General features: G+C 42.2%; 1 long non-coding RNA gene across 1 annotated transcript; it reads right to left on the bottom strand.

The window, feature by feature from the left end:
- Positions 1-413: 413 nt before the first annotated feature.
- Positions 414-3,036, bottom strand: LOC112564762. The gene is made up of 3 exons (XR_003099264.1): positions 2,013-3,036; positions 1,449-1,882; positions 414-834 (listed from the first exon to the last, which is right to left on the bottom strand). It is a non-coding gene; the product is annotated as an uncharacterized LOC112564762 (long non-coding RNA).
- Positions 3,037-22,461: the final 19,425 nt, after the last annotated feature.

Raw genomic sequence — 22,461 nt, 5'->3', positions numbered from 1 at the left:
TCTGCCTACAGTAACATCTAAAGACCAACAGTCACTTTTAGTCCCTACATCAGCAGTTTAACGCCGAGTGAAGATAAAGTTAATGAAGTTCCATGGTGCCCATAGAAATCTATAAATATTCTGGTCCACCCAGAACCTGTTGCATCAAGGTATATAAAAAAACTATGTTCATGTTCTGACTGTTTACTGTCACCGGTATTATTTATGCATTTTATGTATCATGTTTACTACCACTGACATCATCTGTATAAGTACACTTACTGTGCTCACAACTGCTTTCCCATTTTGCTCTCTTCCTCTCACACGCACAACATAAAGAACTGAGAGAGAGAATAAGAGAAGGTGAAAAAAAAACCCAAAAAGATATGGAGAGAGAACACAAAGTGGGACATCAGAGAGAGGGAGATACAGAGAAAGAAAGAGTGAAAAAGAGGAAGAGAGAGAGAGCGACAGCGATGAAGGGAGACAATTTATTTGGACATGGTTGAACTCCTTGTATTAATGTGTATGTAGTTGATGGGGGAGAATGAATTAAAAGGAAAGTGCAACATTGTCAAAAACATCTCCACAGTTCAAATACAGAATTAGGCAAAACACATAAATAAAATCATTAAATTTATTGTAAAATGCAAAATACATGATTGAGATAAGCCGGAGAGAGCGAGCGAGCGAGCGAGAGAGAGAAGAAAGGAGGGATTGTTGATCGATCTATGACCCCGCACACACCCGCACACTTTCTCGAATCCCACAAGGGATTGTCCGTTGAAGATTGAACATCAAAAGCGAAGTTGACTGATGCAGCTTTAGCTCCCTTGCCCTCCGGGAATTATGACTCTGTCGGGAATTGGAAGATATCAGATATGATATTTAACAAAAGAAATTCTAGTGTTAGGGTGACAGTTCAAAGAATACAGACACGAACATGGGTTAGAAGAGGTGAGGGACGAATACTGGGCAAGGTACTGCTGTTGTTACAGTGGGAAAGTTCTCTAAGTGCACTTCATCGCACCATTATCTGTTTCTGTAAAGTGCGCCACTTTTGGTTTGCTCAAAGACTGAAACCTAAAGACTATTTGACAAATTAGAATTATAGAGAAGCTAAAGAACTATTTAAGCTATGCTAGCAAGTAGAACTTATTTTAGCGTCAAATTCGATTTTAAATCTTTTGCACAGAGACTTTTAATAAAGTGAAAAAACGGTATAAGAGGGCGGGGGAGTGGAGTAGATGGAGACATCTTGCAAACGAACTGTTTTTTTATATTAGACGGTCATGTTTGTTCTGTTCAGTTTAATCAAACTGCATTTGGCATTAGCAGGAAATCAACACCCATTTTATTGTTCTAGATAGGAAGCTTGACCCTTTAGAAGGTGGCAGGTTAATAGAAAATCTTGAATCTTGACACGCTTTTGAGTACTTACTACGGACACAGAATATGGACAGACCTACCTCCATGCACTCCATGCACTTCTTGCTCCTAATCACCCCCAGTGGAGCATAGGGCCGCAACTACATCCCGCCATCGGACTCAGTTCTGGGCGTCCCTTTCCAGTTGGTACCATGTCATGCCATCCGCCTCGCTGTGAGCCGATCTCCTCCATGTCTGTCTGGGTCTCCCAAACCTGTGGGTTTCAGCCCAAAGATTGTTTTGTTGATTTGTTGTCGGCCGGCTCTCGCAAGGTGTCACCGATCCAGCCCCACTTCCGCTTTTTGATGCCTTGGCTGGCAAGTGTTTGGCTGATTCTCTCCGACAGGTCTGTATTGGAGATCTCGGACCATCTGATGTTGAGGATATTGCACAGACATCTATTGATGAATGTCTGAATTTTGTTGGTGATGGTGTTGTCTTCAGTCTCTTCAGGATGATTCTGGTCAGCACCTTGCTAAAAATGGACAATAGAGCAATCCCTGCATGTAGACTGACAGCCAATCCCTCCGCAGACATCCGCACATATATAAAATCATAGAAAATAACTTTCATGGACTCCAAACCCCACCCTGTCCAAGATTTACCCTCTTGGAAAAGCGCGTGTGCAGCGAAGATTCATGGGGAAATTCGACTGATGTGAGCTGAAGACACCTGAGGGATTTCAAGAAATATGGCCTGCTGACACTCTAATAAGGAAAAAGAGTTTTGGATCCCAAATGTCGACTCATAGTCAATGACTGGAGTTTTGTCCTGTCCTCGTTTTCTCTATTGACAATGTGGGATAAGAAGGTGAGGGGTGTGGGCTCCAGGAACGTTAGGCTGGATTGCGTCCCTTTGTGCGGCGAGAAACAGCGTTGCAGACAGATGCACTGATACGAAAAGACAACATTCGTCACAGCTGTTGCCTCCGAGGTCTCTTGCCGCGTGATATCGGGCCCTGGGGCCGCGAGATATCGGGCCGTGGGCCTCGAGCCAAAAGGAAGGAGGGAGGTACAAGCTGAGATGGGCAAGAGGGAAGCCCGACAGAGGGCACAGTTACAGTTCGCCATCAACGCTCATTCCGGCGTACAGATGAGACAGAATCAAAATCTTGGGTTTCTGGCTGTTCATGGTGTGGAAAGATAGTCACACTTTCCGACTATGCGATGACAATGAGTACATGTTTGCGTGTGTGCGCGCGTGTGTTTTTAATCAGTCTATTGTGTGTGTGTGGTCAACCTAGTTGTCTGAAATATCATGACTTTTAAGATACGAATAAGCGACAGACTTTTGTGATTTGGCAGCTTTTAAACTAACGAATACGGAAACGAGTGCGATGTTAATACTGATGGATGATGAATACAAGCGCGCACGACTGTTAAAAAAATTAAGAACTAGACGAGCATCAGGTTTCTGATTATAAACAACAGGTTGTGTTTAGTGACGTGCAGAACATCTAGACAGCAAAACCCAAGGAAATAATAAAAAAATATGTTCCTCGTATTCCTTATTATTTATGTTTTCTCAAATTTTCCCCATCCCTTTCACGGTACAGAGGAAATTATGTCTTTACGACCTTTGAGCTCTGCACTTTGACACCGAATCACCGTCACCATCGAGCAACCTTCCTTTGCCTCTATCGTCCAGTAAAACAAACAAACATACAAACAAACAAACAAACAAACAAACAAAACAAACAACAAACAAACAAAAAAACAAAACAAAAACCCAAACAACCTTAAGAAACCGAGCTCTCTTGACGAGTTTGCAGAGCTCGTCGATCAGCATGCATCCTTTCACACCGATGTCGTCATACTTGGCGACTTCAGCTTCCTCTCATCATCCAAACATTATGTCAAAAGTCTGAGATCATTGGATAAGCCTGGTACTGTAAAGAATAAATAGCATCTCAGAACTTGGTTCGCATCGATCTAAGTACCTTCAGAGATGACATCTCGGCCTGGAAATGTGATAGTGACAAGCACCGATGATTTAGTCGCTGTCTACAATGAGCTACTCCGTTCTGTCCTACCACTCTCCTCTCACCACCCGTTACATCACGAACCACCCCTCTACACCCTGGCTCACTTCTGATGTGAGAAACGCTAGGAAGTCGAGACGCCTGAACTGAACGCCTGGAGGAGGACCGGTTTAACAGTTCACCGAGAGTATTTTTTTTAGATTAAGAGGACAAAACAAAGCTCCTGATCACCACCCTAAAAGTAACTTATACCAATCAGAAACTGGAACATTCTTCAAGCAGAAAACTGTTTAAAATAGTTGGTCGCGTCGTTTGCAAAACCTTGTTACTCTTGCCATGCACCATTCCAGCCACACAACTGCTAGATGCGTTCTGCACCTTTTTTTGGAAAAAAAGTCAACACTATCAGGGCGAGCCTTGATCACTCACTAACCAGACCCAGCTACTCCAACTTTGCAGAGTTTGTGAAGGCAACTGAGAATCATGTTAGACATATCATTACTAACTCGCAAATTTTTGTGATTTAGATTCTGTTCCGACTACCATTTTGCTCACATTGATTCTGGTCAGCACAAACATCATTAATCACTCCTTTTCTACTGGCTCTGTTCCTCCCTCTTTCAAACATGCCGCTGTCACTTCGCTATTAAAGAAGTCAACATCGACCACAAAGACTTAAAAAATCCATTACCACAGTCTCCAACCTTCCTTGCTTATCCAAGACCCTGGAGAAAGTCGTCCTTCATCAGCTGCTACAACATTTCGACAAGTACAGTCTCGCAGAACCAGCCTACCTTCAGCACCACCCGACTGAGACTACTCTGGTCCGAGTGGTGAACGACTTATTATCTGCCACCGCGGTCACATATCCGTCCTGTCTATGCTCGATCTATCCACTGCTTTCCACACTTGAGACCAGATTCTCAGCGGCTTTGCACTTACCTTCGGCCTCTCTGGCACCGTCCTATGCTGGTTCCATTCCTGCCTGTCTGGTCGTCTCCAGTTCCGGGGCCAGTGTTCGCGGTTGGCATAAAACTCAGGAACATTGCGACACTCGTCCATCTTTTTGTCTTTTCTCCCTCACAATACTACTACTGTAGTTGCTGTCGATATACCGACTACTGGAGAATCACCACTGCCCAGGGCAGTTGCATGATAATGAGCAGTCTAAGGGAAGCAACCTCAAATGTCTTTACGTTATGGAAGGAAGAGCTCTCCCTTTAGCATTGTGTACGTGTTTTTTTTTTTTTAATCGTAAACTATACCAAGACTCTATTTTTAAGAAGAATTTTAATAATCAAACCCTTGTTGTCCTTGTCACTGTCAGTTTCCTTCTGGTTTTCGTTAATCAACAGATTCAGAGATGCACGCAGGAAATTATTTCCAGGAAAGATCTTTCTGATACACATGTAAATGCTCTTTACAAGAAAAGACAATATTTCTTTACCAACCAATAAACCTTACGCTCACTCAACCCCCACCCAACTTCCCCAAAACACAATTGGTCAACTAAACAAACTAGCGACCTTAAAAAGCATTTCCTCCGAAATTCTGTTGGGTAACTTTGACAGGTAATTCAGGACGACTTGTTCATTAATATTGGTTATCTCCCTTTGACCACTAAACGCGTAGCTTCTCGTAATCATGTCAGCCTGTAAGAAGTATTCCCAACGGTTAAATTACTTACATGTCAGTTATACTAGCTGCACTCTGGTGTAAAATCACAGCTGCCCGAGGATGATGATGTCCACGGAAGAGACGATGTTCAGCATTATTTCTTTTTCTTATTTGTCGCAGTTGAATTCCTTTTCTTCCATATCCACCGCCACTTGCCTATTGCAGATTTCTCCCGCAGCAGTCACATCCTTGAAAGGAAAATGACTGTAACCAGACTTTGTGCTTCCTACGGATATAGCCAAATTCTTTTAGAAAACTCACAGAAAACAGCATTGTACAGCTGGATCAACCGTTAGGGGAAGTTAGCAGGTACCTTTGTTTCCATGCCGTCAGGTACACACTTCTCACCTGCTTCTACAGTTTAGCTTTGTTCACCTCCAACCCATTCAAGAAACAGATAATTGAGCTGTGACGACGAAAGCAATGGAAACAATTTATATTTAAAATTCTGTGTCCTTTTCTCCTTGCATTTTAAATGGAAACCAAAAGCAACAGCGCAAAAGAAATGATGATTAACAAAGTTCTGTGGTTGAGGGGGCTCTCAGCTATTACTATTGTCATGTGTCTCTTAATGACAGAGATAAGATATGGGAAATGTGTAAGGTATTATTAAACTTGAAACATATTTTACAAGCAATACTTTTGCTAGTGAGGAAGCAAGAAAGAGATATATGAGGTGCTAGGAAAGAAAAAAAGACATCCCACAAAGGCAGAAGAGAGGAAGAAGAAGCAGTCCTTAAAAAAAGAACAGAAATAAAAGAACAGATATTCTTTGAATTTTTGAGTCACGTGAAGGGATTCAGGTCGACCGGGTCAGTGCGGACCAGCATGCAACACGTAATGGTATTTCTGTCTGCGAAGTACCAGAGCGAGTGAAACAGCTGCATGCGTGTAATAGCACTCCCCTCATTACTGGCGAGACATAAACATCCCGAGATTCCTCTGTGGAGGATTGCCACTGAAAGACTGTAAGCAAATGAGACCAAAGACTTTTCCTCCAGGGCTGCCTGCTCAATGCGGCCTCCGCTGCGTTTCGTCTAGCGCCATTAGCTAATGCCGCGCTCTCATTGTGCGCACAATATGCTGCATTTCGTGAGCTGATGGCTGCTGGAGAAATTTGTTGCGGCTCCTTTTATCAGATCATCGCAACATTTCGCCCATTCCACGGTGCCTAACAGTAAGCGTCATTTTCGGCTCTTACTACCAGCTTCGTCCGATCCATCACTCTAAGACGCTGCATAGTTTAGGAATCCGTGAAAAACCAGTTTTAGGACGTTTTAGGGAGTTTTTTTTTTCTTTTTCGTGTTCATCTCTCTCTGGATTTGACGCAAGTTCAAACAAGTCCCTGCCAGTGGTCGAGTGGTGTTGACGTGTTTGCAGAAAGGTCCGTACATCGCAAAAATGCCATGATAATATATACTTGGTGCACGCGGTGTGCGTGTGATTAAGAAGGAGAGAGAGAAAATTTGATCTTATCTTAAGTGGCACCTGGCGTCATTATCGATGGTCAGTCGAAGGGGGCAAATGATCAGACGCCTTTCGAGGTAGCTTCACTGCTTTAGAAAAGAGGTGACTGTCTTTTCTTCTCGGTAACTTGCGAGGACTTATCTGAGACACTACAAACATGCATATAAACTTACTTATATCTGCTTCAAAATCTAGCATCACGCAGCCTAAAATAAGAGCTTTAATTCCATGGTGGACAGTTAATCCTTTACCCTTTAGATGTTGACTCTTATTGACGATGCGCTTATTGGCTCAATGATAATCAGAAAGTATTTAAACGAACTGTCTAGGTCTTTTACATTGTAGAAAAAAAACGATATTAATGAAACAGAAGATTTTCAAACTTAACAAAAGAGCCACCTCAGCGCCCTAATTAGCAACGATGGCAAAGTCACCATCGAAGTTGAGGTACTAAGTCATTAACGTCCAAAGGCATTACGTCATCACATCTTCGGGAAGGTCGCACCGTCGAGGGTTGACAGGTACACGCAAAAAAGGGGCCCACCATGAGTCCAACTCCGCCCTCACCGCTGTATGGGCTAACATCGGGCCACGAACTTGTTCTTCAACTCCGATCCCCCCTCCTCTGTGTGTGTGTGTTCCACCATACTTTCGTCTCTCTTAAAAATGAAGCTGTTAAAAAAATCCAAAAAGAAGAGAGAGGGAAGTGAGAGAGAGAGCAAAAGACATTTTTTTAGAAAGAACAGAACGCCTTAGACAGGGAAGGGAAACAAGCGGGTCTGGGCCTGCGGCAGGTACGGTAACCTGAAAAGCGGGATCGATGCAGAAATGGTCAGCAGCTGGTGTTTCCCTGGACGATCTAAATGCCGCCATTTCTTCCTTCCTCGCACGTGTTGCGCTCACCCAACTTTTTTTTCCTTTCGTGGTAGAAGAGCGGCCAGGTTAATACACGTCTCAAGCGCTAAAATGTGGATACTTCTAGGGAATAGAGAAAGAAAGTAATGCACAGCTTGATTTACTAAGCTGATGCCCACTTTGCAGGAGTTTAAAAATATAAAAGCGGAATTGAATAATGTTATAAGATCTACAGCACTTATGAAATTGCAGTTTTACAAACGAAAGACAGAATTTTTCTCATTTACAGCTTGAGGGCTAAAAATCTTAATTATACATGCTCCATTCATCGTTCTTCCCCTCTTCTCCTCCTCCTCATCATCATCCTCATCATCAGCAATCGGCAGAACTACCTGATGTCGTGTTCGTCATCACAGGTAATTCTGGTGACTGTCGACAACTAATTGCAGAGGGTCTGTAGGTAACTTTTGTATGCAAGTATTGTGGATAATTATGTCAAAAGATGTTAGTATAAGAACTAATGCTGACAAAGCTTTGAGTTTTATCAACTTTTCATTCTGGTATCTACCTTGTAAAATAAGATATAATCTTATGGGCAGTAAAGATCAGATTTTAGAGAGTACTTTTGTAAATAAATAACTAGGTTCAAAGTATTATGAAGTTCATTGTTCTATTAGTTTATATATTACGTGTCAATCGTAAAGACTATAAAATATTTACTTCTTTTCTTTCTCTGAGTACATGTGTGAAGCAGTAACTAAAAACAAAAAAAAAAAACTACTTTGGAAAGAAAATGGCAGAATAGATTTTATGTTGTTTTAGTATCAGTTGTACAGGGTCTGAACTAGATCAACTAAATAACACCAAGAAAAATTTGTCATTTGAAATTCAATTAGTTGATTGTCCAGTATGCTTTCATGGTAATTTCCAATTTAATAATTAATTTTTAAAATTCCATTTCGGCAACTACTGTTGTAGCATGGTTTCCATTATACACGTGTAAGACCAGATAACAATGTTGACAGGTTGATCCAATCCTGTCACAGTAACCGCCGGATTGTAGGGAGTGAGATATTAGAGAACTCACTTATCTCAGCTCCAGCTTTGTGAGAGCGGGGCCTCGCTTCTCTTCCTCACTGTCTTATCTTCCCCAACCCTGTAGGGTGTCAGGTACCCACTCTCCAGTTGGCTCAACTGTAAAATTGTGGGAAACGATAACACGGGGATCAAACCAGCCCGTAGGTGAGTCATTGCGGTCACCTCCCTTTCAGACAAGATGTCTCCATTAGTCGTCACAGTTTGGTCATTAAACCTCCCCCCCAAAAAAAAATAAAACAACCAAAAAACAAACAAACAAACAAACAAACAAACAAACAAAACAAACAACAACAAAAAAAACCCCAACAAACCTGTCTGTCGCAAAATATAATTTTTCAATAGTTTTAAATGTCACATTATTCAGAAATGAACTGTTTTACATTTAGAAAGTGGTATTTTTGTGTGTGTAAATTCACATCTACTGTACCAGCAAACCCGGAAATGCCTTTCAGATTCGAATTTCCGAAGTGAAAACTTGATAGATAAGTAAAAAGTTCCATTTATTGAAACACACGTAAACTTTTTCACCCTGACGTGAACACATATTATTCAGAATCAGGAAAATCACAAGATACACAGTAATTTCGTTGATTTTGCCGACCGAACTGGCAGAAAACAGGACAACATCGACTCGCGTCACGTTTTGCTCACTGTACCACAAAGAACGTAAACTTGAAAAAAGACCGGATATCCTGTCGTACTATCCAAGGGAAGTAACTTGTAGATAAATAATTCAGCTTTAAAACAAGCCATTATTTGTTTCTGTACCGTTAGCCACTCGTGAATTAAAAAAATAATAAAAACAACGGACACATGCGAGCTACCGGCTACGACTTGCAGGTGCGACCGCCATACGCTCTCAGTAATAGACAATCCGCTTCCACTTTTTATATGTATTTATTCATGGAGTCTTTAGAAAGTTTATGTTTCTTTCATTTGGGGATTAACTACAGATGTCCAAAGAAGATTATACAGTCTACTAATGAATATGGTGTCTTATTTATCTGCAAATCTATATCTTTTAAGTATACCATTCATTATTATATGAGCTGTTATTTATCATTGTGTCAACACTTCTAGGCCACCCTATGAAACAAAATCACACTTTTGTCTTGGAGGGTCCTAAGCCAGGATACAATAAGATTTTAATAAAGATTTCTCTAAAAGGTGAAATTTATTCTGTTATTGATCTTGGCACTGTTTCCTCTCTAACTGCCATTATACTCCCATATAATTATATAGTCTATTCTTTTATCTATTATAAGGTCTATTATCTATAGCAGTCACTTTTTTTACTTCCTTCTCATAAGGATAGTAAAATTTGAGGATGGTAAAATTACTGGTATTTTCACAGGTACTTATTATGTTAGTTATTACGCTCTCGTTTAGCAATCTTCCTAGATTTATTAATGACACCGGTCAATTTAATAAAAGTTCTGTAAAACTTATATAAATGAAATTTATAGACAGAGCTAGCATTTTAAATAATTTTATTGATTTCATAATGTGTTCCCTTAACGTCTTACTTCGCTGTCAAAATACTAAACTTGGAGGTAGAAGAGATTGACACACACTGAGGTTCAAGTAGTAAGCTAACTTTGTTTATTAATTATTGTTTTTGAAAACTTTATTCCCTAAAACGAATAATCTTAATAAAAGTTTGTGAAACGAAGGCAACGATTTCACGGTTTCCACGTCAACATGTCGCAACAACAGGAAAGTAAGTCCCTCCACGTGACGGCGGAGCGATCCTGCTGCCTGTGTTCTGATTGGTCAGTACCGCTTAGACCGCGCTGCTTCCAAGAGCTCCAACAAATAGCTCCTACTTTTAAGTTATTCTTCCATAAAATATGCGTTCAGACGTGGGAGCTTTTAGCAGATTTCGATTTTTAATGTTTTGTAAGAATGATTTCCCGCAAAATTCACGTAGCGTGCTGTCGGTGCAAGCGGAACTACAAACGCAGTCACCTTTCTGGCTCGTGTGCAGAGGTCTAAAAGCCTCCAGGCTCCTCCATGGCCAAGCCTTCATTCCCCTTTCCGTCCTCGCTGGCCCGCATGATTTATGAGCGTGACCGACTAAACACAGCTTGGACTCGCCCAGCGAAATGCCCACTCGACACGCATCATTGAGATTAGGCCGTCACGTTCCAGTGGCATTAAGCCCTCCGCAGACATTTTTTTTCTGGGATTCCTTTTTGACTTTTTTCATATTTTTTTTTTGAGCACAGAGAACAGAAACGCAAGAAGCTGCTGGTTCCCCGGGCGTGCACTGTGTTGTTTTCTGTGGCCCCAACCGAAGGCGATAAATGGGTGCGTGTGAGGTTGGGGAGGGAGTCATTTGGCAGTTGGTGTGAGGTTTTATGCTCTAAGCGCATAAAATAGTGCAGGATCTTTGATCAACACTGCCTTTTTGTCATCATCATCATCATCATCATCATCATCATCATCATCATCTCCAACCCCCCACCTCCCCACCAACACCTGCCCTAATCAAAAGAGATGTTTGTTGTTGATGATCATAACGATCACCCAAAGGCACAAACATGTCATTGACTTTTTCCCAAAGACATGCAATGATGATCACGCACACGCTTCCACTGCGTAAGAGAGTTAATTTCTTTAATTGCCGGATGCACGTAGTTGCGAATGGCAAACTTTAGAAAATCATAAATTACTAAAAATGTGCATATATAATAAATATCGAGTTGGTCTAGTGATACAACATTATATTGTTGTCTATTTAGAGTTTTTGAAAGGAGAAAATGTCGTTTAGTGAAGTTGTGTTTGAAGGTCAGAAGCCAATGGGATCGAGGCGAACACTCAGGACATTGAAACTCCAGCAACAACGGAATCCAAACTTGTTTGTCCAAACATCGCCAGTTCAGCAGGACTTAGACACGTCCGTTGTCTGTGCCTGGTTGAAACAAAAAGTGCAATTTCCTACGGAAATGTGATCTACCAGATAAACGGGGTCAGGGGAAATGATGGTATAGCCTAAAGACTAACGACGTGTTTGTATTTTATTTCATCAATAATGGTAAGACTAAGAATAGAAGCATTTACATAAGATGAAACCCCCTGCTCGTATTCACCCAGGTTAAAAGAAGCAGTTTCTTGCACTGAGATTTATCCAGTCGTTAAAATAATGCATCGCAGTCGATCTTTACAGTCCACGAAGGAAGACATGTTGATTGGAGTGTTGGAGGAGGTAGGGAGGGGAAATTCCCTAAAAATTCTCTTACAGCGAAAGATGAACAAATCCAACTTGAACCTGTACTTTTCTCCTTCAGAAAGGGGAGACAATCAAAGTTCTACCAAGTGCATCTTCCTCTTCCATTGACCACGCTCCACGCGTGTCGTCATTTAAACAGAAATTTTAAAAAATCATCAGAAACTACCAGACTTCCCCCAAAGCTGACAAGGAAAAGCGCCGTACGCAAAGGGCAGATAAATCATTTTGATATTAGGCATATAAAAAAGGGGGAAACCCCTTCCCGAAATGGGGCGTCACTTGACGAGGAATGTTGTCTGACAATTGATGATGTTGAGATCGTTAGTAATTAGCCTAGTAAACTGTAGATTGGAAAATGATGTCTCGGACCTACAGTGGCCAATGTTTCGTTTTCTTTTATTTGTTTTTGCTGAACCACGTCCCTGGCGTCAGATGCAAATGAAATGGCAAAACATGTCCTCGTCAAAACGTGGGATGAATAGAACATAATTTTACAGCAAATGGCCATGGACAGCTTGCAAGAAACCAAAAGTAAAAGCGTGAAACACTTCTCGCAGGCATGTTAATGTGGTTGATGAGAAGAGCCTGCTGTCAAAGGTGTGATACACTACTACGGTGAGTCTCACCACATGTTGGCACCAGGACATGGCTACCAACGTCCACAGGACATCAAAGACGAGAGGTAACGGCAGTTGATATTATAAAGGTGAGAACAAAGCAATATTTATGACAGTCAAGACGATTTTATGTTACAGTTTCCAATATTATCTGCAGAAATGTAAACTATAAAGCACACGCGGTGTGAGGACTGTCCTCAATAATGGTGGTATGAAGTGCGATGCAGTTTATGTTCTGCTATAATTCAGTTTTTGAAGACATAACATGTAGTGCAAAGGCACAAAATTTTATATACTTGTGATATTAACGGCTTTACAGTTAAATGGCGAGAATAAAGCGAGCTCGTAAAGTTTACATTCTTTTAAAGTGTGTGTGATTATCTGCCTCTGGGGAAGAGAAATATTGCTTTCAAAGACTCACATCAAACATTAACAAGTAGTACTACAAAATAAACATGAGCTGAAATGTTAGTTTTAAGCGACTAAAATTTAAACAAATGAAAAAAAGAAAGATAGAAAGAAAAAAAAACAAAAACGAATAAACTTAATTTATGAGTGCACGCAGACACCCTGGTTGACGGATGCTCAGAAATGAAAGTTTAAGTGTTTTACATTTCCTGCATCATACTGCTGTGTACCATCTGAACTGGTTAGCTTAAGAATCCAAGAAACATTTTAATGACTTCTGCATCCGTTTGATTTCAAGTTAGAGTGAATACAAAATGTGTGACCTCCTTTTTCTAACCATGCAATAAAGGCAACTTGATAAGCTCCAACTAGTCGACTGATCAGAAAGGGTTGCATAAGAAATAGCTTTGATGGAGATTAATATATTAAAAGCTCTGGTGTTTTTTGTTTTTAATTTTGAGACTTCCAGGCAGGAAAAAGAAATAGTCCAGAACGCGGCTCCCAGCATTCTCTAGCACTCGGTCACCTGACAGTTTTCTTGATGAGTTCTTCTCCCGTACCTCGGGGACACAGGCTGTCTCCCTTGCTTTGTGAAATCTGGATTTTCTAGGGATAAACAGACCTTCCAAGACTATTATAACCTACCCTGCCCTGATATGCCATACCATGCTTATTTACTGCACTCGTATTGTTCTGCCTCCATTTCGCTTTGTCAGAAAGGGGATCAGAGTACAAGAATGGAGGAAGTGAAGAAAATGATGAGCCTATCACCAGAGACGCGAAAATGTTTATGGACGAGCAGTAAAGTAAACTTAAAGACCTAGCGGGGGCAATATTTTTCTTTCTAATGACCGGGTAAAGCCCAGTGCAGGATACTTTTCTCCGAGTCTGAGTGAAGTCCTTCCTCTGATTTTCGAAATGACTTCCTGCAAACATCACGATGAACAGCAAGAGGTCAACAACACTGACGTCAGGCTTGTACAATGATACGTTTACGTTGTGTTAACGTCAACCAGTCGAAGAACTAAGATCAAAGGTTAAACAGGCGTGTCTGTGTACCCACGTGGTGTCGCGATGTTGACTTCCTTCTGTACATGGTGATGTCTGGAGGCATTCATCTCGAGAATGGAAAGGCAAGGGAAGAGTGGTGTCTCGCACTGAGCTTAGTCGCTAGACACAAAGTGCACATAAGACACGTTACAACCAAAAGCGTGTCTACAATCGCGGTAAAAGTTTAGAAAAAAAAAAAAAAAAAAGAATAATATTCTAGCAACTCTTGACACCAAGACTTCACTTTCTATAAATGAAATCTATCTCAATAAAATGATTTTTATGGCTATGAACTGCAAGCCCTTTTGGTAGCTATCGCGCCTTTTTTTACGTGTCCAGGCAAATACAGAAAAAAAAAAATTTCCGGACTTGTGGGAACATGGTAAAAGGCCAGAGCGGGCCACGAGCATGGAGGGGTTCCGTGCTCGATGTAATCACAAGCACACAAGGTGCACGCCTTGCATGCTGGCCAGGCGCTTGACGAGCGGGAGGTTAGTAATCTTGATTGATGACTCCCTCCCCCTTTTCCAGCCGTCCCCCCCTCTCCCAGTCGGCGGGCTGAGCCGCTAACAACGTTAGAAATGGCGGCAACCAAATGGAAGCCCCTGCAGAGATGGTAGTACCATCAGCCACCACGGATTCCCGACGGGCGAGTGGCAAAGAAGGGTGGGTTGGGTGGGAGAGAATCGGAAAGGGAGAGGGGGACGCACAGGTCGGGAAGAAAAAAGATACTTGTCTGACTGGGCGGCTGGCTTTCTGACCACCGTATAACGCGCGGTAGAACTGACTGCTGGCGTCAATGGTGTACCCCAGCAACCAACCTCCATACCCCAAAGAGGACAAAAGATGAGGTCAGTCCTTCTCAGAACTCCCTACCCCGTCTGTCTCGCCACCTACCCTCACTCCCCGTGTTGCAACGTTGCGTTTACGCTGTTGCTTTCACAAAAAAAAAAAAAAAAAATTAGAAAGAAGAAAAGGAAAACCCTGTTCAGGGGTATGATGCAAAGGGACCCTGCTGAAGCTTGGAGTCGATTCCGTAGAAGTTGGAGAGGGTGCACGCCCTGCAGTGCTTGTAAATTTCATTTGCAGATTCGTTATCGTTGAGAGACAGCAACGGTTTTTTTTTCTTTTTTGCTACGAGCGCTCGTCTAAGCCACTTAGCCCGATGCTGTTGGACCCGTTGTGGTGGTGGTGGTGGGGAAGAGGCAGTAACATTCCCTCCTTTTGTCCCCCGCCCCTCTTTTCCATCTTTAGTGCAAGCCTCAACCTCCTACAGCTCCATTGGCCTTCAACCTCCTGCTCGGGTCAATGACCCCATGTCAGGCAGCGAGGGACGTCCGGAACACCAGCAAAGGAAAGGTCCTGAGTTTGAAATATGAGCTATTTGACTTTATTTTGGAACTGTTTGCCTGTTAAGCATCGGTTATTGAAATTAAAAAAAAAGGACGTGCAGCTCATCAAATGCAAGGGGCTTAGGAACTCCTCTCCATCAATTAAAGGCGCGTGCGGGGTTCCATTCCCACACCAACTTGTGGAAGCATCAATGGTCTGATGCCTTGAGTTGAAGCAATGATCGGTAGGAAAATTGTGACAGAACTTTTCGCTCTCATTTAAATGAAAACTTCAACACTGAACTGCAATGCAAAAATCACACATTACAAAACACAGAACACGCAAGAAAATTAATGACACAATGTGTCTTGATGACAAAATGTTTGTGGAGAAGAGACAAATTGTAACTATAGCATCGTCAGAACACTTTGACTGAATGAAGTCCCAAAGACAAACACTGTCACGCATTCCTTTATTCAACAAACAGTAAACATCTACCAGTTGGCTTCCGGTGTTATCTTGAATGTTGCCCGAGTAGTTTCTTCTTTTTCCTTTCGTATTTTTAAGACTATTTTTGTGTTGTTGTAGTTTTATTTCATGTTATTTTCATTTCTTCACACTCATGTGCCCCTTGGGCGATTGTCTGTAATGTTCAGCCTTTCAGCGAGTATTTATTCGTCCATTGAACGCTCTTTAAATACGACAAACGACTTACACAAGGCTCGGCACCAAGTATTCTGAGATGAGAGTAAGTCTCCCTCCTCTGTTGTTTACAAGATGCTCTTGGCTGTGGCTGTACGAGTTTCACATTTCAAGAGTTCAAATCCATTCGAGGAGCCTCCTCGGTAATCGTGGGTTAGCGGGTGCTTTGGCGCTTCCCTCGTGTCGTCTCACACAATCCTCAGGGACTCTTTCCTGCACTCCATAACACTGGAGAATCCTTCCCTCGATGATCCACAGCTACTGGCTCCGTTAGTTCCACCTTCAGAAACTGAGTCCCTTGAGGAGAACCTCTGTAGTTCTGACAGAGTAGTCTACAGGTGAGTTGAAACTCCGTGGGAGATTTGCCTACGCCTCTTGTTCTAGCCTGGCTGTTCTCTCCTAAATCATAATAAATTCATTCATTTTAGTGTAAAGGTGAAAGGTAAAGGTCATCCCCTAATCTTTTCGGGTCTTGGGGGATGGGCGGGTAGGTGCTAGAGACCTTGCTGTCTTACCTTCCTCAACTATCTATGGTAGTCAGGTACTCAATTTCCACCAGCTGGGAGTAGACTGCGCTAATCAAGCATTGAACCAGCGAGCTCTCAGTTCGGACGCCAGCGCTCCGCTACCTCTGCCCCAGTTAGCTCACATCTCGTAGTTCTCTAAAAATAATATTCGTTTCACTAACTCGCAACATATTCAGCTCTGTCTCTCTCCCTCACAGTTACTTTACACAAGAGTCCACTTTAATCAAATTCTTTGATCTGGCAAAATACTTTTATATTCCCGTAAAGTTTCTAAAACCGTGAGAAATGTGATTCTCTTATCGCAGAACATCTGTTTAAATGTTCTTCAATCTGTAATTTTCCTCCGATATCCGAAACACATCCAGTCTACTGTATGAAAGCAGTCTGCCTGAAATGGAGCATCAAGACATTAAGAGTACACAATGCCAACGATTACGAGAAATTCTTCTTTGTAAAACACTGAAGATTGAGTTGCAGGCCTTCTGTCTTAATTGCTTGTGATCGTCTGCACCACAACATTTTATCAAATGAAACTTTGCTTAAAAAAACTTAGTTGCAAAGCTAATCGCTTCACAGGGCCTCTGTTTCTGAAAAAAATTGCATTTCTTTGATTTCCTCCTTCTCTTGGGGAATTGTGTAGCGGTATTATAAAGCTCTTCTGGCTACAAATGTAATCAACTTAAGACCGTCTACACCAGACCCCAATACAAGCCTCATGTTTGACTTCTTTAATGCGGCGACGAGAGATAAAGAGTCACAGATATTTTTCTGTCTTTGCCATCTGTGTTCACTGCCACTCGACAGAAAAATCGAGTACAAACACGGACACGGCGAGTGGTCCAGCGCGACACTAACAAGAAGAAATGTCCGTTCGGATGGTCCTCGATATACTGGGCCGCCATGATGACTTGCCGCGGACCCTAGGGACTGCAACCATTGTTCCCTGACTTACCTCCCCACTAGACGTCCACTGAAAAAGCTGATGTACACATTCACGGACCCTTGAAGACCCTCGCACCAAACACCTGCCGTTTGTTTGCTTTACTAATTACCTGACAGCCACAAGGGGAGACGACTTGTCAGCTCAGTTCTCAATGTATCGACCAGGCGGAAGTGATGTCGGCTTGAGATGCTGTTTGCCTGACGGTGAACTTCAAAGTGACAGGTGATACATCTGTCTCACCAGGATGTTTGAAGTAGGAGACCGGAAAGGCACGACAGAAAGTTCCAGTCCAATGGTCTCGTCAGTCAATACAAACTCTCGCCACGCGTTCCTCAGCACACCGTGCTAGCACGAGACATTGCGAGATTAATTAAGTCTGCATCGCGCGAGGAAGCAAAACAATCGTGAGGTCGTGAGAGTTGTTGTTTAAATAATGCCGCTCTCAGTGACAAGAGCTTTGCCATTGGTGTAGACTGGAAGTAGCGATGGCCAGAAAGCAGTAGAACCAAAACCAAAGAAACACATCAGACATGAGAGGTTAGCAGATAGATAACTGTCTTTTAAGATTGCCGTCTAATGTTGTGACTATATACTGGAGGTAAGCAGCCTTGGGTGGGGGCTATTGCTCGGATCCTATTCGCTTTTTTCCAGCCAGAAGATACAGGTTAATGCCACTAAAAAAAATTTAAGGAGGCAATATATTTCTTACCGTTAACTACATTTTATTTTCTATTCTGAACCATCGAAAACGTCTTTCAGAAATAAATCATCACGATCAGCATGTGACAAAACGGGTTTTCACACAGACGCGACTCTCGAGAACCTGTTCGTGTTATTTTGTCGTGTTTAGATGAAGACGACCTGCTCAGAACTAAATTTTTGTTGTTCGTCTCTGCTAGGATAAAAATATGTTTGTCAGCGAAAAGGTTCCCCCTATGTGCAGGATATTCTGTGCGTGGGAGTATGTACAAAATAAAAGTGGAGAAGGGAGTAAACACACTCTCTCTCTCTGTCTGTTTGCAAGCTGTTGCCTTCCCTTTCCAATGAATATACTTCGACACCACGTGCTTCCGGGTTGTGGTCCAGCAACAATAGAACTGGAGGAACACTAATGAAAAAGTCATTTATAGAAGCCACCTGCGTATGGCATCTTCTTACTGATATTGATTTCGCCTTTTCAAGTGCATTCTAGAAGATGGGGGCTGAAGCAAGAAGGTTTCAAGTCAGTTGCAAATATCGCCATGATGTAGTAGAAGACCTGAAGGGAAAGAGTAGGATGAGTCATAAATTGAATCATGATAGCACTGAGCAGGTGAGCATGAGATGCCCGACATTTTACTTGCTGAGCGTCGTATCCTTGTCTCTGAAGTCAGGGACCCAAAGCCACAAATTACTACATTCTTGCAAATTGTAAGGAAGGTCTCCAGTTAAATGATATAAACCACACATTACTACATTTCTGTAAATTAATAGGTATGAACTAGGGATTTGGCAATGACTGGTTGGTAGATCAATGATTTTTGTTTGTTTTAGAGTTTGGTGAGGACGTTGCTAGAGCTGAAGACACTGTTGCCACTGGCAGTTTATTAACACAGGGGAAGCTGCCTGACAGGGTACTCGGTGCAACCATCTGTCCATTAGCTGTACCTGTTCTTGGACAGCAGTTGTTGAGTAGTAATCAGGGACAACAACAGCTGTTCAGTAGTAACAGAGACTTTTTTGTCAGGGAACGCGCAGGAGGTGGAAAGAGAAGGCCCCTACCACACACCATCCTTCTGTTTCTTCACACTGTTTTATCCGGTTCATTCACACAGAAGAATTCTCATTATGTTGCCAGTTTGCTGTGATGTCTGGCCTGACGAGGTGTTCTGTCCAGCACACAGAAATTTCCCGACTTTAACATCCTCACTAAACTGATTCACTGGTTCAGCTCAAGAGTACAAGCGGCGACATCTTTGGGTTGTGGGAAACAGCCCTAGGGGCTGACAAGAAATCCTCACTCAGTCCCTTTGGTGTGTGTGTGTCTGTGCGCGCGTGCGTGCAGCTGTTAAGTTTTAAACGATTGGATAAATCTCACTGCATCGATATGCTTTACGTAATGTCGGCACCTCGCACCATTTACTAGGAACACACCACGCTGGGTGCCATGGAGTAATGGCTGCCCAACACCCGCTATTTGTGCTCCGGCTGGACATGTCTGTGTGTCCGCCTTCGTCTGGCTGAACACTTAACTCCACTATTCTTGTCCCCACATCAGGCACCAGAAAGTGCGGTGCAAAAAGCCTGCAGTCTTTGATGGCCTCAAAGCAAGTACCATCAGCAATACGTATTTAGTGAAGGAACGGGAAGCGGAGTAAGGGGAACCACTCTCACGTCCTTCCTGTCCACGGAAAGTGCGTCGTCGAGCTGTAAGCGTAAAAATCAAATAAATTGCAGCGAAATGCAAAGAAAATGATTTCAAAGCCCGAAGTCGGGATATTTGAGCGTCTAGAGGGACCCAAATAGGTGATCTTCTGGGTTTTAGAGCGTGAAACGGACTCAGTGGTTTGTAAATCCTCGACGATTTCAGCATCCTTCGACAGCACGTTAATTCGCTCCCCTGTGAGTCGATCAAATCTTATCGGAAGGACGCAAAATCTCTAAAAGATTTGAAGGTCTCCACAGACGTTTCTCTTTCACCCTTACATATTTGATGGGCTTTATTCCCCCAGTATGCTGCCTCCAGGCCACGCAAGGAACGCATAAACGAAGAAATAAAATTTCAAAGTGCGAAAAAAGCGAGAAAACGATTTTTTTTAAGTCCAAGAAAAACATTAAAACTTGGGAGACATTGACTAACTTATTGATCAATCGAAAGAAAATTTACCAGCATCGATATTATGCACACAAAAGAGAAAGAAATCAAGGACAGAAAAAAAAGAGAAGAGTAAGTTTGGGCAGAAAAAGTAGAAGAGACTAGCTGAAGGGGAAAAATAAGAAAGGGAAAAAAAGTGAGATAAACGCATTCGTCTTTTCATTATACGTCTATCATCCCTCACAGACATAAACAATTATTAAATGTTAAGTTAATAATTATTTGTCATTTCTTCTGAAAAATTTACACCTTTTACAGGAGAGAGGAGGGGGATTTAATGTTTACCCCGAGCCAGCATCTAAGGCTTTATCATGGTAAAGTAGCCAGCCCTGTAAATAGATGCTACAAGCAGAGGAAACAAAGCGTGACCGAGACGAGATCTGAACCCTGGACAGCCAGTCCTCACTGTGTTAGTGGCAGGCTAACTGTTTGGGACCGCCAAGACGCTTACATACACAAATCTACTCATGGCTGGCTAAATTTAACAGCTAAATTTTTCTTTGCATTAGCTACATGCTAGTGGCAGATAAATCGTAACACAATAAGGTGTTGAGAAATTTTAACCACAATGCAAGAATAGAGGAAAAGACCGATAATTAGCTTTCTTATATAATGGGAAAACGGGGTTTCAGTCTCTCTTGAGTGTTTTACATACATTTGAATTCAGTAAGAAGGAAATGTCCTTGAAAGGACTAGAGAAAGGTTGACTTGGCTTTTTCTAAAAATAATCCCCATAGCAGTGTCTGATAGGGAGGTATAAAACATCAAGGTCCATGGCCAGCCTGTCCAATATTTGTTGAGCGTGAGCCGAAAAGTTTTGAAGGAGTTTGAAAGCTTTGTTGTGGGTTAAACTAACAGCTTGTACCACGCAAAATGCTAGTACCATCAGCAGGTACAAAAGGAAGTTGTCTGAGAGCTCAACGGTCGACTTGCTGTAAAGAATTCGTCTTCATCTCAACCATTCGAGTAAATTTGGACGAGGCTTGAGGAGGTCTTTAATCGCTACTTTGGCCTAAGTTTGGGTTAATCTTGTCCCCGTATTGGGTGTTTGCTGGAATGATCTTTGAAAAGCAAATTGAACTGACCTATGTCTGAAGACTTTGCAGACGAGATCGAAAACAGTTCGCAATGCTTCTGGTAATACAAGCTACTGTATTTCTCAGCAGCGTAGTTTTGTTTTAAAAAACCGATTTCACATCATTTGTCAGTCTCCTAAAGTTTTATATGCGTAACCAGCCAGACACTTATTCAAGGATTTCATGTTAATTTTTTTATAGAAAAATAAAGAAAAACAATATTTGACACGTGGCACTTAGTGGCCAAAGGAAGCAAACTCCGTGCCACCGGAAGTGAAGGAAGCTGCTTTGCGACTCCACTGACGAGGAGGTCACAGGACGCCTGCCAGATGAGAGCCTGACTTATTGCATGGCGAGGTTACAACTGTGAAACGCTCCAGATTGAAAAAAGAGTCCGGCTGTCTGGGCGATCGCTCAAACGTGGCAAACTACACGAGCTGTCTCCCTCCGCAGACTCCTGCTACACCTTGTAAGCCGGACTATTTTCTGGGAACGATTCAAGTAGTGTAGGTTTCATTTCCTTCTGTCAATACAAATCTGTGAGGTCTTCCGAAAGAGAAAAAGAGAATGTCAGCTCGGCTTGGCGGTGACTTTTTTGTTTGCACTGATTTCTGGCATATACAGACAAACTGTCTTTTAATTTTTCCTTTCATGGTGTCCAGTACAAATGTTAACCGCTGAGTGCTTTTGTTGAAGCTGATATAAGGCAGTGGGGGAAACCATGGTTGTACTTTTTTTCTCTGGTATATACGCGTTGTCTTATGTGTTCCGGAGAGATTGAGCGAGTAGGTGAGTGAGTGAACATCATGACAGCCTTGGGGTTTGGGCTAGGTTAAGGTGTTGGTGTAGATAGAATGACCGAGCAGACAAAACGGTTGAGGTCAAGGTTTCTAAAGCTGGCAGACACATTCTGCCATTCAAACATACTTAGCACAGGCCAGTGCCCAAGTCAGCGAAAAGAAAATGCTATCTGGTTGAACCAAAGAGAGCCTCCTCCCATCCCTTCCCCAAAAAAGCAGGACTCAACCATCTTAAACAAGAAGATGAAAACGACAAATGGTTCTTTAAGTTTTGCCTATAAAAGGTCAAATGCTTCAACCAACTTGAAGACAGAAGTCAAAGAACAGTCTTGACATTTGCAAGAAAGGACATTCTAGTAAAAATGTTTCAGAAGCTGAACATTGTCGAACGACGAAATATGTGAGAGGATTTCTTTTATTTAGGTATTATCTGCT

Source organism: Pomacea canaliculata, linkage group LG5 (assembly GCF_003073045.1).
Source record: "Pomacea canaliculata isolate SZHN2017 linkage group LG5, ASM307304v1, whole genome shotgun sequence".
Taxonomy (NCBI): domain Eukaryota; kingdom Metazoa; phylum Mollusca; class Gastropoda; order Architaenioglossa; family Ampullariidae; genus Pomacea; species Pomacea canaliculata.
The sequence above is the reverse complement of the archived record's forward strand: the minus strand, read 5'-3'. Positions and strand labels throughout refer to the sequence as shown.